Here is a 16,212-nt window from a genome sequence, read left to right on the forward strand (position 1 = left end):
AAAAATGGCTGTGCCCATTCTGGTTTTTAGCCCTCGAAGCTTATCCACTACACGTTTTGGTTGTTTACGAAGGTCGACAAAAGTTGGTGGCCGCTGTTCCGGAATAAGTGTAAGGGATACACCATTTTCTGGCAGTCTGCGCTCCAACAGCCGTCGTTGGTGGATTGGGAAGCTGGCTAAGAAAAAATCCATGAAGAAAATTTCTTACTGCTTAAAACCGACTAATCTTCAAATATAAAGAACAGATGTATGTGGAGAACCGCATCTCCTGGTAGAGAAGGCATGTGCATTCTGTCCATCACAGGTGTCAACCGCCTGGAAGCATATGGACGTTTGGACGACGAAATATAGTTTAGTTAACGTAGCTTGACCTCACCTTGTTTGTTCCAACACCATCATGGGGCAGCCTTGGCGGACGCGGCCTCAAGTGCCTCAGGAAGAGACAACAAGCGAACGCAGTCATTCGACAGACCACGTTCAGAATATAGCCGTCACTTTCCAGGATTTTCCCTCTGTCACGGTTGTACGACGTATGCGTCTCGAATTCTCACATGAGCCACGCGGCATGCCGAGATAACTTTTGTATGGCGTGCTTCAGCGCGTTAGAATGGTGCACCCGATCTTTAAGAGGGGTGCATTCTACGGACGGTTTTTGGTCACATTACCAAGGTGACCCATTTCTGGCTGAGTTTGAATAATCTGTTGTCGGGTGACGTGCAAACAACGAGCCGTGAGACAAGAAATAAAATCGTGAGTACATGCGGCGCGGAATCTGCAGATCCTTCCGGAATCTGTGCCCGATGTGATAAGCAAGTGACCTACTGTACAGTGCTGTCCAGATGAGCATGCAGTGAAACATGCACCTGATGTTTGCAGAGTGTATCTATGACCAATTCACGTGGATATTAAATTAGGTATACGTGCTTCCTAATAGGTCTTCTGACGTGAAAGTAGCAAAGCATTACGTCGCAGCCGAACACGACTCTTGTCGCCCGGATTTTAGCTGCCAACTTGTCGATAGCAGAAGTTTTAACTAGGTAAAGCCCACCCATCATTTTCTTTAATAAGTTCAGCAGTTTTCGCATGGGAGCAAAAATGTCCGCCCTTCACGACCGTATACACAACCAGACGACCGGTACCTTTGCCGTCAATTATAAAGAAGTTGTACAGCTTGTATTCAAAAACCGAATATTGGGTGCTTTAAAAATTTATCCGGAACGCTTTGTTGCGTACACTTTCTTACTGCAGTACATCTAGAAAGCGTTTGATTAGCTTGGGAATGGTAATATTGACCTTCCTGTAACTGCCACACAAGCGCGCGTCCGGTCTCCAAAGTTTTGCTGGGACCAAAGGCATGTCGTCTTCAAGGATGACCCCTAACTAGGCAGCACCTACTCTACAGAGCCGGGTGATACTTCCCGCGGCAGTTGGATATATCCTGGAAGCTAGATGGCTCAAGTGGTTAGAGCTCCGATTTACTGACTGGAAAATCCAGGGTTCGAACCCAACATATACCCCTCAACTTTCCCCGTATAAGCTCGGGCAACATAGCAGTATCCCAACCCGCGTGCTTTCTTCGGGTGGCATGGCAACTAGGCTCCAGAAGGGGGTTCCAACTGAGACATTTTTTATTTTATTCGTCTATATCCTAAGGATCTTGCCAAATTCATCGGCCAGAAACTGCCGCATCCCGCACATCGTCGTTCCGCACTTCAGAAGAACCCTATGGGTACCCAACCGGTCATCGGTTAGCCGTCTATTAATAATAGGAATCAAGCACTAGAAAAAACTCTGACAACTTATGGTTATTTACAAGAAAATAGGTGACTGCCAGGTTATTATTTAGCCTCCGTCGACCAAACCGCACTGGACAGCCGGCACTTCTCGTAATGTTTTTTATCAGCAAGTACGCCAAGCTTAGTAGCTTCTTCGAATGTTCGAGTTTTCGTTGGTCTTGGAAGTCGCCTGTTGCATAGCACACCCATTCATATAGATTTAGGGCCTTCTGTAACGCCTCGAAGGATGAAAAGAATACAGGCCTAAATTTCTCAACAAACGCGTGTAAAGCAACTTCCGAAGTCTTGGCACAGCAAATTTAAAGTCGAGTGTGCACCAAAAATTTCAAAGAGAGATTGATTAAAACAAATCGCAAAAAATGACGGCAGACGAGGATGACTTTGGTCCGAGCACATATGCGAAAAAATGAAAGTGAAAGGTTTTATTTCGTTCGTGATGGTTTCGCAGAAAAATGCACTGTACATCTAAGGCGCAGCCTCACATGCCTTGGGTGAAACCACTCTCAATTTTGAGGTATTTGTTGACCTTGAAAACTGACCTATTTAAACATAGCAACCAAAAGTGGAAAAAGCACTAAGACTAGTCGTTTTTCAGGGTGACAACCTCAAAAACGTCTTAGTTCTTAAGCAGGCAGTTGTATTTGCCATATACGGGTTGGTACAGGGGGAAAGATAACAGATGATGAAACCGATCCTTGGCGAACACCCGAAAAAATTTTCGAAGCCAAAGCCTTAAAAGTACAAATTTTAGCAGGAGATGGTGATATTTATTCTAAGCCTTCAAATATTCCTATATGGCGGCGCACGCTGTAGTGGGTGCTGGGTAAGGTTCTACCTCCACCGGTACGGTGAATTTCTGATCGCCGGTTCGAAACACCCAGTACAACAACCCTAATGGCAAGTTTCACTTTAACGAGCTCTTCGTCAACTGATGCTTGATGTGCGATTGATTAAAACGGTGAAGTTCACCTTTGGTGTGCGAGACTCGGCCGTTGGCTGTTTGACCGCATTTTGTGGGTTGGTTTAGGGAGATGCAAACCACCCTTGATGTTAAAAGCTTTCGCGTCAGGTGCCGACCTTCATTGTTAAATCGATCCACATTCACGTTTTCTTTGGCCCGGGTAGATGGCAAGGCGTTGGCTCTAAAAACGCGTTGCAATTTTATCTCTGTATTGGTGTTGAAATCCGGCGGTGGCAGTCGCAGCAACCTGTGTTTCCCGCACACGCTCTAAATTACCCTGTTCCCACCTTCGGGGCGTCGTAAACATTGATGCTATGCACGCCACGAATCGCCTTGTGTAAATTCTTTTGGAGCATCTGGATTGCGCTATGTAGGTACAAGCTGCACATATTCCTCTTGGAATTCGGAAGGGGATTCGCATCCGTTTATGCATTCCTTCGTCGAAAGCGAGCATTTTGTGTCCTGGGGCAAGCTGTTCAGGTTGTTGAAGGATTCAGTGGGCGAGCAGTTCCCCGCCAAGATGTTTAGCTCAGACAAGATGACGCCGCAAATGCAGTCTTCCAAAGTTATGCTCAGCTGTGACAAAATACTTCGGCAAGCATCCGCTAGTGTGTACATCCCATTACTAACCTGTAGCTATTCTGAAGAAAATTTTCAATTGCGGGCTGTATAGTCCACCGCTTGGCCCCTCTTTGTACCTTGTGGGTGCAAAGTGCACGCCATGGGACGGGACGACTTCGGTCAGTTCAGTAACAAATTTGTCATGGTGTCCCCTCACATTCCGAAAAACAATGCTGACTGTTGAAACCTTGAGAACTCTTCAGCTGAGCGGCCTTATAGCGCTGTGTCCTTCGTTTATAGATCATTAAATTGGTGTTTCGCAGAAAAATGTTTCATGCTCCAAAATGTTTTTTGTCCGGGATTATTTCATCGACAAAACCAAGTCACATGGAATCAAGTCGAAAAGAGCGTAACGCGGTTTATTGGATCGTATGTGCTTACAAAAATCTCATCAAGTATCATCCTTAAAGGGCACTTCAATCAAATTGTTTTCTCTTGAGGAGCAGATCCTTCACTTTGGAAACAGAAAGCTTCTGATCTTTGCTTCAAGGTGTTTCTTCTTCAGGAGAGTATATCAATGGTACGAATTCAGGACCCTTAAGATTGTCCGATGAATGAAGTTCTTCACTCCTGAAATGCCTTTCGTTGGGAGAAACAAGCAATCAATAATATTTGTGATATTCTGCTATCATGAAACTGTGTGCGACACTTACATTGTGAAATCTATACTGCAGGAGTTAATCGTTTATCTAAGGAGGTAGAAAGTATCTTTTTGCACCTTCTGAAAGAAAAAAGTTGAAGGCGCCTGCACTCTGGAAATCAGTGCCATGGCGCAGATTTCCCCCCTATCATTCCCGTGGAGAGGCCACTGTATTTGGTAGATCACGCAGACTTCCGTGGTGGGTAGGATAAATCATTAGTTAACAGGTCGGACTAATACATATTAAGCTGCTTATGCAGGACCTTCAGTATCTCTTGATCCTATTAATCCAGATAACAATAACTTTCTGATGATTCCTTGTTAATAGAAGATCAGTTCCGCCTGGAAAATTTGTAGCCAAAAGGGCAACGGAGAAAACATCATGGTCATCAAGCTGATGGCCATGGAATGCCGGTTGTATGGCATTCCGAATTCACGCTAACAGCATGCACCAGTACCATTTGGTCTGAAACAATTCTCACCGATGAACGAAATATTAGCGTGTTGATGTTAACGGCTGATAGCAGATTCCAACCGATTTCCACCGTCTTTGATGTTTTCTGCAAGCTTGCATCCGTGGTATGGGAGAGAATGCGGTAAATTCTTGGCTATTCCCACAGTCACATACTCACGTTGCTCGATTTTACTAGGACGACTTTGTCCCCATCATATTCTTCTTAAAACATATCAGGTGATGTGCGTGAAGATATTTGGGACGGCTAATCCATTTTGTTATTCTTCGCGTTTTGATCCTGTGTCCTCATCCTGGTCAGTAGTGGTCATCAGTGATTCCACGAAATATCCCACAACCCCAGCAAATGAATCGTTAGTCCGTCTGTTCTAAGGTAGGTGGAGTATCGCCCGCATTAAAATCTAGATCTCGTGATTGTTTTATTTAGGCTAGCTAAATACCATGGGATGTAATTCTGGGTTCATGGACTCAATACATAGAATGGTGCCTTTAATAAGTTCTTAAATCAGAGAAACTTTACTCTAATATTTAACCCCAAAGACTCGTTGTACGTCATTACTCAAATCCCCCAACTTTCATTGACGTAAACACGGAATCATATTTTGGGTGCTCGATCTACCTTATTCCGGGTTACATGACTTCTGTGTTCAAATAAGCTAAGGTTATTAGGAAAAACAAAGTGACTTAAAATACGTTCTATTCAGTGTAGTGCTCGCTTCACGAGAAGAGCCTGTTGGTGCCATAAATAATCAAACTACCTAAACTAATCTGAAGTTCTACAAGCTGGCTGTGCGAGCAGATCCGGTGGTAGGGCACATACAACAGCTTTTAGTTCGGCTCCAACGAGAGTCAATAATTACCTGAGCCTTAAAGTAGCACCGCCAACAGTGTGATCCTCCATATTACATCAATTTTGGCATTTTGTCCTGGAATTCTACCTACATTGATCGGCGTCGTAATAATGAACTGAGGATTTTACACTTTTGAGAACTAAAATTGATGGTTATTTGTCATTGGTTCAATTATTTTGCTACAGCAGATTTGATGTAAGTCAGCGCTCGAAACAAACGGGCCGACTGAGTGCTGGCCAGTATTGGCCTATATCTATCTAATCACAGATCTAGATATTCGACGTTTGTGTTCGGCTTAATTCTCGCATCCAAGCTTTGGTTAGTTGATGCAATCTTCTCTTTGCGAACTCTGCTTTTCTATTTATTTTAAAGCGCTGAACCTTTACAAATCTTTTATTCTTAGGCCAAAGTTTAGTTCCCTTATTCATTATTAACAAATTGTGACATGAACTGGTCAGTTTCATCGAAACAATACGCACATTCTGGGTCAGCAAAAGCGGCGCTATTTTTTGAAAACGTAGGTGTAACGCATTTGAAACTCGAATGTATCTGCTTGCCCGTTTCTCATATGAGCTTATACGTGCCCCTCCCTTTCTCTCTTCCCCCACTGCAGGTACCACGGACGAATCACCACGGGCCCTGGACAGGGAAGAGTACCCCGCTTGTACACCCCCTAACTGACCTTGACCCGACCCTGTACACACCCCCGCTTCCGGTTTCGGTTTCGGTCAATACACGTGTGTCGTTACCACACTCCGGCCTTCTCCCTTGTTCCACCCGACCTGTGCGCATGTGTGCTGTGTATACTGTGTGGATTCATTAATACCAGTCCGTATATCTGCACATTTCAGAACTGACGTGTGCCGTCCTCTCGAACGTCGAATACCGCTGACTTCCTGACATCCCACGCTATATAGGTTGTTGTGTAAGCAAGCTCTTATCCTAAAAGTCGAAGGACCTCTGCCCATAGCTTTTCTGAATGTGGTAAAACTGTACACGGTGATATAGCTATTGTCAACAACTGCAAATGCAATGGATTTGCTTAGAGTACAGTTGCAAAGAACGAACTATTCGGGTCCCCCCGGCAATTGGCACTTTCAAATACTAACCAAGCTATATCCGATATCTGAACGAGTGGGTGGTGCTAAACGCACTGTGCAATCTGTCGGTTGGTCCATTGTTAATTCCATTGCCTGCCAACCTGAACTTTCCACTTTGACTGACCCATAGCTATCGTCTATGCAGTAAACCACGACGGCCGTTTGGTCCATTATTCCATTGCCTGCCAACCTGAACTTTCCACTTTGACTGACCCATAGCTATCGTCTATGCAGTAAACCACGACGGCCGTCCTCCACCTTGGAACTGATTAGACTGTCCCCATGGAGAACTCATAGAAATAGAAATATTTGCCAACACAAAATACCGAGAATCTTTCGTTCGGTAGTTGCTTGCCTGTTGGCTCTCTTTCGCTTGAATTAGCAAGGCACAAAATTACGGTGCTGTTTGAGATGAGATTAAGGGCTTTAAAGCCGAAACCTGCCCTGAACGTTCCCGTTAAAATGCTTTATCTTTTAATCGCTTAATGAACATGACTCCTCAAAGAAGCAACTTTAAAGAGAACGCTGATTTTGCCGCGATTTGTTTCGCAACTTGTTCATATTATTGATACCTGCTTCACTTTTCGGGAAAGATGGTACTTCTCCCTTGAAGTCATAGAGACCTGAACCAAAAAAAACTTCGAAAGTTACCAGGTTATCTGCTTCTCTGAAGTTCTGTGTTAGAGGTCGATGTTCGCCCTCTCTTGCACTAAAGGTACCATAGCTAGCAAAGTTTTTTCTTCCACAGGTTTCGACGGTGATGTTAAGTGCATTCCTCCGGATGTGTAAGTTTGTCTTAGTGCTGGAAATCCCCGGAGCTGAATGCCAATGGGCATGACATTTATTGAACCAGTTCTTGTGTATAATGCATAATCTCCTACCTATAAAGAACAGCGGTGTCCGGTTTTTATGACACCTTTCTATAAACCAAAACTTGAAACAAGGCTTCATGGTCGATAAGAGGCTGACAAAACCACTTCAGCGCATACAAATCCCAGTATCTATATTCAATTTTGTCGATAAGAACAAAACCACTTCAGCGCATACAAATCCCAGTATCTATATTCAATTTTTGTTGTTCTGATTTTAAATCTACAACAATAGCATCACTGTCTTCAAACACCGTAAGGTGTTTGCACATGCAAACGATGTCATTGCTAAACAGCAGCCGCCGACACACACAGAGAAGCTCTTTTAAAATATCTGGTGTGCTTTCGAGCCCGGAATCGACGTTATTAGTTGGCATGGAAGAGACGCACAGGACTAGTTGTCATAACCTACTGCAAGTCCCTTTTGTAGCTGTGTGAGCCCTCGTAAGCCACTGTCTCTAATTAGAAGTTGCATAGGATGAACAAGTGAATCCTGCCATGGGTGGTAAGTCAGACACGCATAGCACGTTACTGTGTTTGGGAACCATGCATGAGTCGATTTTGCTCTTTTCACGAAAGAATCCACTGTTCACCGATATCCTTCTAAAGTACAGTATTCTTGCACTTTCGAAGTTTTTCATTCAGCAAAATCCATCGCTGGATTAAAATAAAAGCATTTCGTGAAATGTCGTGGAATTAGTCTACCTTAAGAATATTTGATCCAAATTAGTCTGCTAACATTTGCGTAGATGTGTGGTCATACCACATATAGGGAATTACGCTCGTAAAACTATTTAGGAGCAAGAAGCTTTTACAACAATTTGCTCCAATAAGCGCGTCCACTGCAGGCAATTTAACGCAGATTGCGACAAAAATTCCTTTTCAGCCGGAAAATTGCTTAATTTTCAAAGCACGGATTCGTTTACATGAGAACCCGTAAATTATTTGTAGAAGCGGTTGGTTAATGCAACAAGGGAGCATCATTTTTTGATTATTTACAATTGCGGGAATATGAAAAGTACAACTTTTGTCTTCCGAAGAATCAGCGAAGAAGCAAACCAAGATTTTGGGCATACACAAGGTAACTTTTCAGCACCCAATCCAGGCTTGCTTCTCAGGAAAGCAATGGTACTATGAGCGATTTCATCTCGATACGGTAACAAGCGATCGATACAAGGCTGTCAGTTTTGTTTGATCTGTGTTTTTCGAAAAATGCAAAGATCTGAAATCGATTTTTCTTGAGGATGTAATCGAAAACATCCGGGGAGACACAGGTGGACATGCAGATATTTTATTAATGACGGAACATGCTACGAAACTGACGAAACTAGACAGCAAATCCTGACAGACGGATGTACATAGCCAAGCATTAGTGAACAGATCAACTGCCTGCCACTCAACAGCCAGAATGTTGTTTTAGCTTAACTCGGGTTGCCAAAAATCTGCCCGGATTTACTCGCTGCATCCGGAAACCTGGTTCTTGTTTTCATTATGGTTGACAGCATTTCCCTTTAGTTCATGCATCATATTTTCCGAAGTTCTGAGAATGTAAGGTGTGAGAAAGCTAACAAAACTATTTGAAACACAAACTTGGAACTTTGCCAGGATTACTAGCCTTTGGCTTTGTCTCTTAACTAGTGCTTTGCAACAAGTGTCTCAGACGTTCGGCCACTGCGAAAATATGTTAATGTTGTTGGAACGGGTTCTTAGGTGGATATAATCTAACAATGCTTCGCCGAGTACCCTGATATCTGAGTGGACATCAAATAGGCTCGCTAAATCAAAATGGGATCAGACTTCAATTCAAGGGTATTCAGTTTGAAAATAACTTTTTCGGACATTTCGACCATCACGTTTTGTAGTTCGTTGGCCCGTGGTTTTTGTCAGGCTACTTTCTATGAGTCCTCGAACTTGCTCACTGTCTGATATATAAACGCATTCTGTAAAGCTATCCTTGGTGTACCATAGCTGATAATTCATGAACCGCAGCCGGTAAATCCCACCAGTTATCCCTGTTCGTCTCCACCCGTAACTTTAGATTTACGTAGTCAGTTTCAGAAACAACACGTTTTATTTGAGAGCCTCAGGATGTGTGCTAAAGTGGAGGATGTTCTGTACCATCGACACAGTGAATGGAGGGTGTATGCTCACAGTAGCCTGAGACATAGGCTTAGACATTTCAAGTGGATTCGGTCAACTCCAACTTATGGGTTTAATTTCGATAAATACATCCGTCTACAGATCAATTTGGGTTTCATGGGAGACTCAACTGAATCCCTCGTTTATGATATTCCTCAACCGAATGTGCTACACGAAAGCCACCTCGTGTTTCAGCTGGTAAAGTATTTGAGGTATCGTAGTATATTTTCATAAAGGAAACTACTCACAAGGTTGCGCCCACCTGATGAGCCCCAATAAGGGCGAAACCTGTCGTGGGTAGTCGAAGAGACTTCAGCAACCTTGCGAGTAGTTTCATTTATGGGTTTCATAAAATGGATCACTCCACCTTGATCTGAGTACAAAACACTTATTAGGAGGAAGGGATATTTTAAGCTGCTATTTCACGTAAGAATTTAAAATCAGTATTCAACTTTCTGCTTTAAAAGATATAGTATTTCATGTGTTGCATGCAGAATGAAGTACAAATATATTACACCGACCTACTCAGCTTATCTCGTTTTAAAATAATTTTTACACCCTGAGGAACGGAAACGGGATGCCACTGGGAACTTATCAACAAAATCATTTTCTGGACTCCCATCAAGCGAATGAGGTGATCTGGAGCTTCCACCTTGCCACTTTCACTAATTCTCTATCATTTCAACTTTCCTTAGTTCGTCTGATTTGGAGCTTTCTGAATTCTTATGACGTTAAGAATATCTACACTAAAACAGATTCCCTTGGGAAGTAGTGTCGGCATACCGTCCCGTTGTACACACCCTGAAATCGAATGAATCTAAGAATAAGAAGCGTAGCCTTCACCTCGCCAGCAGACATATCCATGAAATGGACAGTCACTGCTTCGAACCAGTTGAGCTTAGATCAAGTCGTCTATCTTTTGTTGTTCTACACCCCCTCTGCCTCATATTTTTTGCTTACGTTCCAAATGGACAGATTTCCGATAACCTGCGTCAAGATGAATTTATTAGTTAGTTGTGGAATAGAAGTGGATATGATTTTATGTAATAAAGTTTTACCGAAAATTCAACCCGTACAATATTCACGGACAAAATAATCTAACAAGCGTCTACCATTGAGATTCAACAACGTACGAAAACTCCTTTGAAAACGTTAAGTAGAAAGTTCTGTGGGTTCACTAATTCGTGAATAGGCCGCAATCCCTAAAGCAGCAATCACTAGCATATAAAGCTTAGCTCAGCTGTGTCTCGTGACGTCGTTTCAACTGAACTGGATGATCTTCATCATGATCTACATAGCACTACAGTTGGGAACGCCCCTTGTAAGTGGTTAAAAAATTTTTCAGGTGGGACATGCATTCATTTTCACTATTTTGTAGCATTAACAATCCGTGGCAAAATCTAGCTTAGTGCGCAGACGAGCACGTGTTAAGTTCACGATTGGCAGATATCTGAATACTGATGCACTTGTTTTGAAAATGAGTTTCATAACTAGAAATGAAGGACAACAATGAAGCATATGATCGAAAGTTCTTACTTCAATTCTTGCTGAGATGTTACTGTCCGAACTGGTTCTTTTGCAAAACAAGCAGACTACTTCGGATCGTCCAACTGCAACATACCCTTGGTACCTAGCTACCGTTCTTTGCGAACAACCCACGAGGGCTGAGACGATATCAGGCTGTCCAAGCTTAGTCTGGGGCAGTCGAACTACCTGTGTTGTATTTGAACCGTGGACTTTAACCACTAGGCTTACTGGAGCTTAAAAGCGAGAAAGCAAAAGTTACGAAATTTCAAATCTTCGTTTACTTCCATCTGAGACGTACACGAATCATGCTAAATTTGTACGACAGAAGTATAACATTTAGCAGTGGAAGAAGTTATGGCCACACTGATCAGTACTTTCTGCAGACGCAAATCAATTCACCTGGTAGTGACCAGCATGGATATACGACACGCTAAAAATTTCAAACTTAACACTTCCGACAGGACCGGAAGCGCACTACTTTAGTAACAGGTGGTCGTGTCATAGAATTGCAGAGGACTAAACGTTTTAATTACATCAACCTACTACTTCCAACTATAGATGTAGTCATCGAAACACCAATAAACTCTTCGTACACATAAACACTTATTTTGAGTGACATAAACCCACTGTACGACAAGTGCACCAAATGATGGCTTTATAATGACAGTATCGCCGCGCAAGTGGCACGGATTACAAAATAAACGGCTGTGAAGTGCAGAGAACCAACGACTCTCATTAAGGTTTCAAAGTTATTCAGAAGGATCCCATCGGGTCCATCTGTCTGTTTATGAATACCATGCACATCACAGTCAATGTCATGGACATAATCGTCACAGTATAAGTGAAGATACCATCATTTCTATGAAAAACAAGGATACAACACACAATGAAATTGATGTTTACCTTTCCAACTCAAGTCAGTTAAAGCCAATCAACCAAACGGAAATGGTTTTTTCCATCACGAAGTTCCAATCTAATAGTGATAATTTGTGCCTTGTGAGGCATGTGTACCATGTTCGTCATTCAAAAAATAACATTAGAAATGGTTTGAAACTGGTTAAGAACCAGATGCAGACATATTGTGGTAAGCACCGGTGGATAGTAAGAATGTGTGCCCTGCCTAGTCATAGGTATCCAACAACTGCTAATAATTACAGGCATTTTCTATTCACTTTAATCAGGTATTCTTCCGGGTCAACCGAACCACAATTACAGACCAATCTCCAGACAAAAGCCTTAAACCAAATAGACGAACTATATTAGAAAGGCATCTGTCCGCTGGAGGTATAGTCACTTTGCAGCACGCCCCTCTAAAGAAATTATTTTCTACGAATTTTCTGAAGTTTGAAGGCATGCATTGTTTACTTACTGCTACTAACACCACCACCAATCACGATGCTTTGTGACTCTATCCGAACCCGATGGCTCTCTTTTGTTGTGTACAACTTGACATATGGTTATTGCACGGACCAAGCATCATAATCCTGCACTGGTGAAGCGGGTCAATTTATCAACGGTCCAGTCTGTTTGGTCAGTGTGCCTATTCTCGTAGGGTTGCAATCCCCACAGGAACAGCCACAACTACATCGGACTGAGTTGTATAAGGTTAGGAGGGCAGAGAGCGTGAAAATGTGCGGTAAGGGTTGAACAGGTCAAATAAAGTAAGGGTAATAAACACCAATTGAGTGTAGTGTAAATGTTACCGTATCTAGTTGAAATTGTAAGCTGACATTCCAGAAAATGATATTAGAAACTGCACTCATAGTAATTCAGTTCTTATAAGCGCTTTCCGTTGTTGTGAATTTATTGTTTGGCACTTGTGCTGTGTGCCAATAAATGGTGCATGGAATTTTGGCACGAAGTGATCCTTGATCGTCCAGCTACGAGGAGGATTGAACAGACACGAACACTCTCTCATCTACTCCTGGAACAAACCGAAATCTGGAGGGCATTTTAGTTACTTTTAGTGAGATAGTGCTCAGGTTTATGCTTTCTTAGTGTCAGGTTGGCCAACAACCACACGACCGATATTGGGTTGTGCTCACAAATGTCGCAAGGTAAAAGTTTAACAAGGTAACAGAAAGCTGTCTGAGATAATCACCATCTGAGTAGGAAAATTCACTTTGTTTTCTTCCAGTACAGTATCCATACTTTCTGACGGCTGTTTGATGAGCTGTATAGCAGCCTGAAATCTGACATCGCAATCCGTATGATTCACAATATCTGCAGGAGAATACGAGTGCAGGAACCAGCCCCACGCCAAGCACAAGTTTTGCTGGAATTAAAAAAACAATCTGGTTCTCTTCGTTTGAGCTGAATAGGCCGGGTGAAGTTGCCGTCTCTTCTGTGGGGCTGAGATGGAACAAAACCAAGGTGCAGCGGAAGGCTTCGGACAAGATTAGGAAGCAATTATTTTGATTTGGGACCTTGAGACGTATCAGGTATGCAGAAGTGATGAAGTTAGACGCTTTGATTTTTTCTATACTTACGCATTAAGGACTATCACTAAGCTGTTTACAGCAAACGGGTCATCACTACGGTAGTCGATTAATCTGCGTAATTACTAGTAAAGATAAAAACTCGGACTTGGAGAAGTGCTCATGTGTTTGGTCAGCCGTGAAGGGCTGATGGTTGATGGGACTTCATGTGGCTAAGGATGAGAACCGTTAATGGACTACACTGGGATCGGAACACGAATTCAGTGTTCCTTGGCTTCCATGGGGACCAGTGAGAAGGGACTCGTCAGAAGAGGTGAGGAGATGGCGAAAAGTGAGTGATCTGAATTTAAGGCGGACAAATTTTATCTGGGTCCTCACAATAAAAATGTGCTTCCACTACTTAACTACTGACAGTTGACAACCGGGTTTTTGTTAGTTCCCAGGGCGTAAGATCGTCTGATGCTTTGTGAAACACACGGAAATTGACAAATATCAGTAACTGCTAGCTTAACAAAATGCTGTCGCTCATTGCGACACCACAGTAGCCTTACGCCTTGAAAAGTTTTCAACATTTAATGTAAGCGCTTTACGTAATCATTATAAAGAATTAAAAGAGCTTTGACGCGAGGGTAATGGCAGATCGGTATACTTGAGTTTTGTGCCCATAACTCGCTGCACAAAAACACACAAGAAGAGTAGAAGGAAGGGATGTCAAAACGATACTTGGAAAATAAATTTTAGCTGACAACTGGATTACCACTATGTATCTAAATATAGTTATAGTACGTACTTTTATTGCACCCGTGCAACCACGCCCTAAGGATGTCTCCTTGTTTGGTGGTGAAACGTGGGCAAGTTAATTTTCAAACTCGACAAACAGACCAGCAGTCACATCTTTAACAAGAGTTACTCTACGTCATCAGGATAATACTTACTTCTATGTTCCAACATTCTTTGGCCACTGCTACACTACACCAAGTGCCGAAACTGCACCTCTCCTATAGCTCTACTAATGCTCAGTCAAATATTTTTTGCAAATTCTTGTGGTTAGTTTACCGGCCCTTCTGCGAAATTCGCTGGAGTTTTGGAATAAAACTTCTTCGGTTCATCACTCGAGGAAACTTTTACTAGACGGTGAATATGACGCAAATCAGAATCACATACCATTCGAAACACTATAAAGATAACAGCATTTTGCGTAATTAAGTAGCTGTCATGGTTTTGAGATATAGAGATTTGGAAATAGTGCACCCCAAGAGTAACTTATAATTGTTAATCCTCACTTCTTATTCGTCGTAAATTTATAGAAACGGATTAACCTAGGTGGAAGTTCAACCCAGTAGAAAACGTCTGTTGAACTCGAACAAGTGATTTCTCCTAACATACAGTTTTATCAGGGAAGTGCTGAACACTAATTCAATGACATGACGTAAGCACTCCAGTCACCTGTTATATGACTACGTAGTCAAAATTAATTCAAAAGCAAGGTGACATGGCGTTCACATCGTAGATACCCAGGTTTTATCTATTATAGGCTTTATGGGGTCGTAAGAGAGCGAAAAATCAATGGTGAACACTGTTGTCATGCTGTCGACGGTGACGATAGTGAGGCTTTATGGTTAGGAATCAGAACTGGATAAAACTATGCTGAACTGTTGGCTGCTTTATATCGGAGTCTTTGAGTTGCATTCTTCACAAAGAGAGATCTGTTAGATAAACCGTTGGAATAGCTAGTTTTTACCATCATGCATATTATAGGCTTATGGGGTCGTAAGAGAGCTGTCGACGGTGACGATAGTGAGGCTTTATGGTTAGGAATCAGAACTGGATAAAACTATGCTCAACTGTTGGCTGCTCTGTATCGGAGTCTTTGAGTTGCATTCTTCACAAAGAGAGATCTGTTAGATAAACCGTTGGAATAGCTAGTTTTTACCATCATGCAGATGGGTAACCAGCACTTTATAAAGCGTATACTACCTGCATATTGTCATAAGTTTACTAGTGGCAATTTTTGCACCCTGTGTTCAAAGTGTAATCAGGAGCGCTACCGATCGTGCATACGCTTAGCATATTACAGTTTACGGCGTTATTGGACTATCGGGGCCCAAGTTTTAGTAAACGTCTATTCCAGGTAGAAACACTGCACTGGAATAATGTTTCGAAGCACACCCAACCTTTTTGAAACGATTATTGAAGATGTTCTCCTGTATTAAGAATGAAAAAGACACATAATTTTATGGGCTCATCTTCAATTAAGCAGTAGATCTGGATTAATTTTCAAACGGCGCATATTGACTACCATTCGCCTTGTTAAAACGAATAACCGTAAAAGCGAAATCAAACTTTTTAGAGTTGCTTTACCAAGCGTCTCCGGCGACAAAATTTTGTTATCCAAAAGTAGGCCTAAATATCAAAGCAGCTCTTGGACGCAAACCACATGCAATGGGTCAGAATTGCGTAATCCATTCGTTTAACAGAAAAAATACATTAACTGCTCAAACGGATCGGTTAGTGAACTGTCCTGTGGTTAACGGTATCAAATTGCTGATCCAGTGGCCACGGTCCAATCCCTTCGACACACACGTAACGATTCTCAGTAAGGATACAAACACGATACAGTTAAACTCCTTGGGATAAATCGTATCACATCCGCTATGCAATTCTGCGATCCAAATGGTTTTTGTCGCTTATCATAATGAAAAGCGCTTGTCACAAAGCTCGGATAAAAATGAACTTTCCATGAGATATTGTCGTATGGTACGACCTCCGTTTTTTACACAGCTGGCGCGGTCTGGAAA

Source organism: Opisthorchis viverrini (genome assembly GCF_000715545.1).
Source record: "Opisthorchis viverrini unplaced genomic scaffold opera_v5_143, whole genome shotgun sequence".
Lineage (NCBI taxonomy): Eukaryota > Metazoa > Platyhelminthes > Trematoda > Opisthorchiida > Opisthorchiidae > Opisthorchis > Opisthorchis viverrini.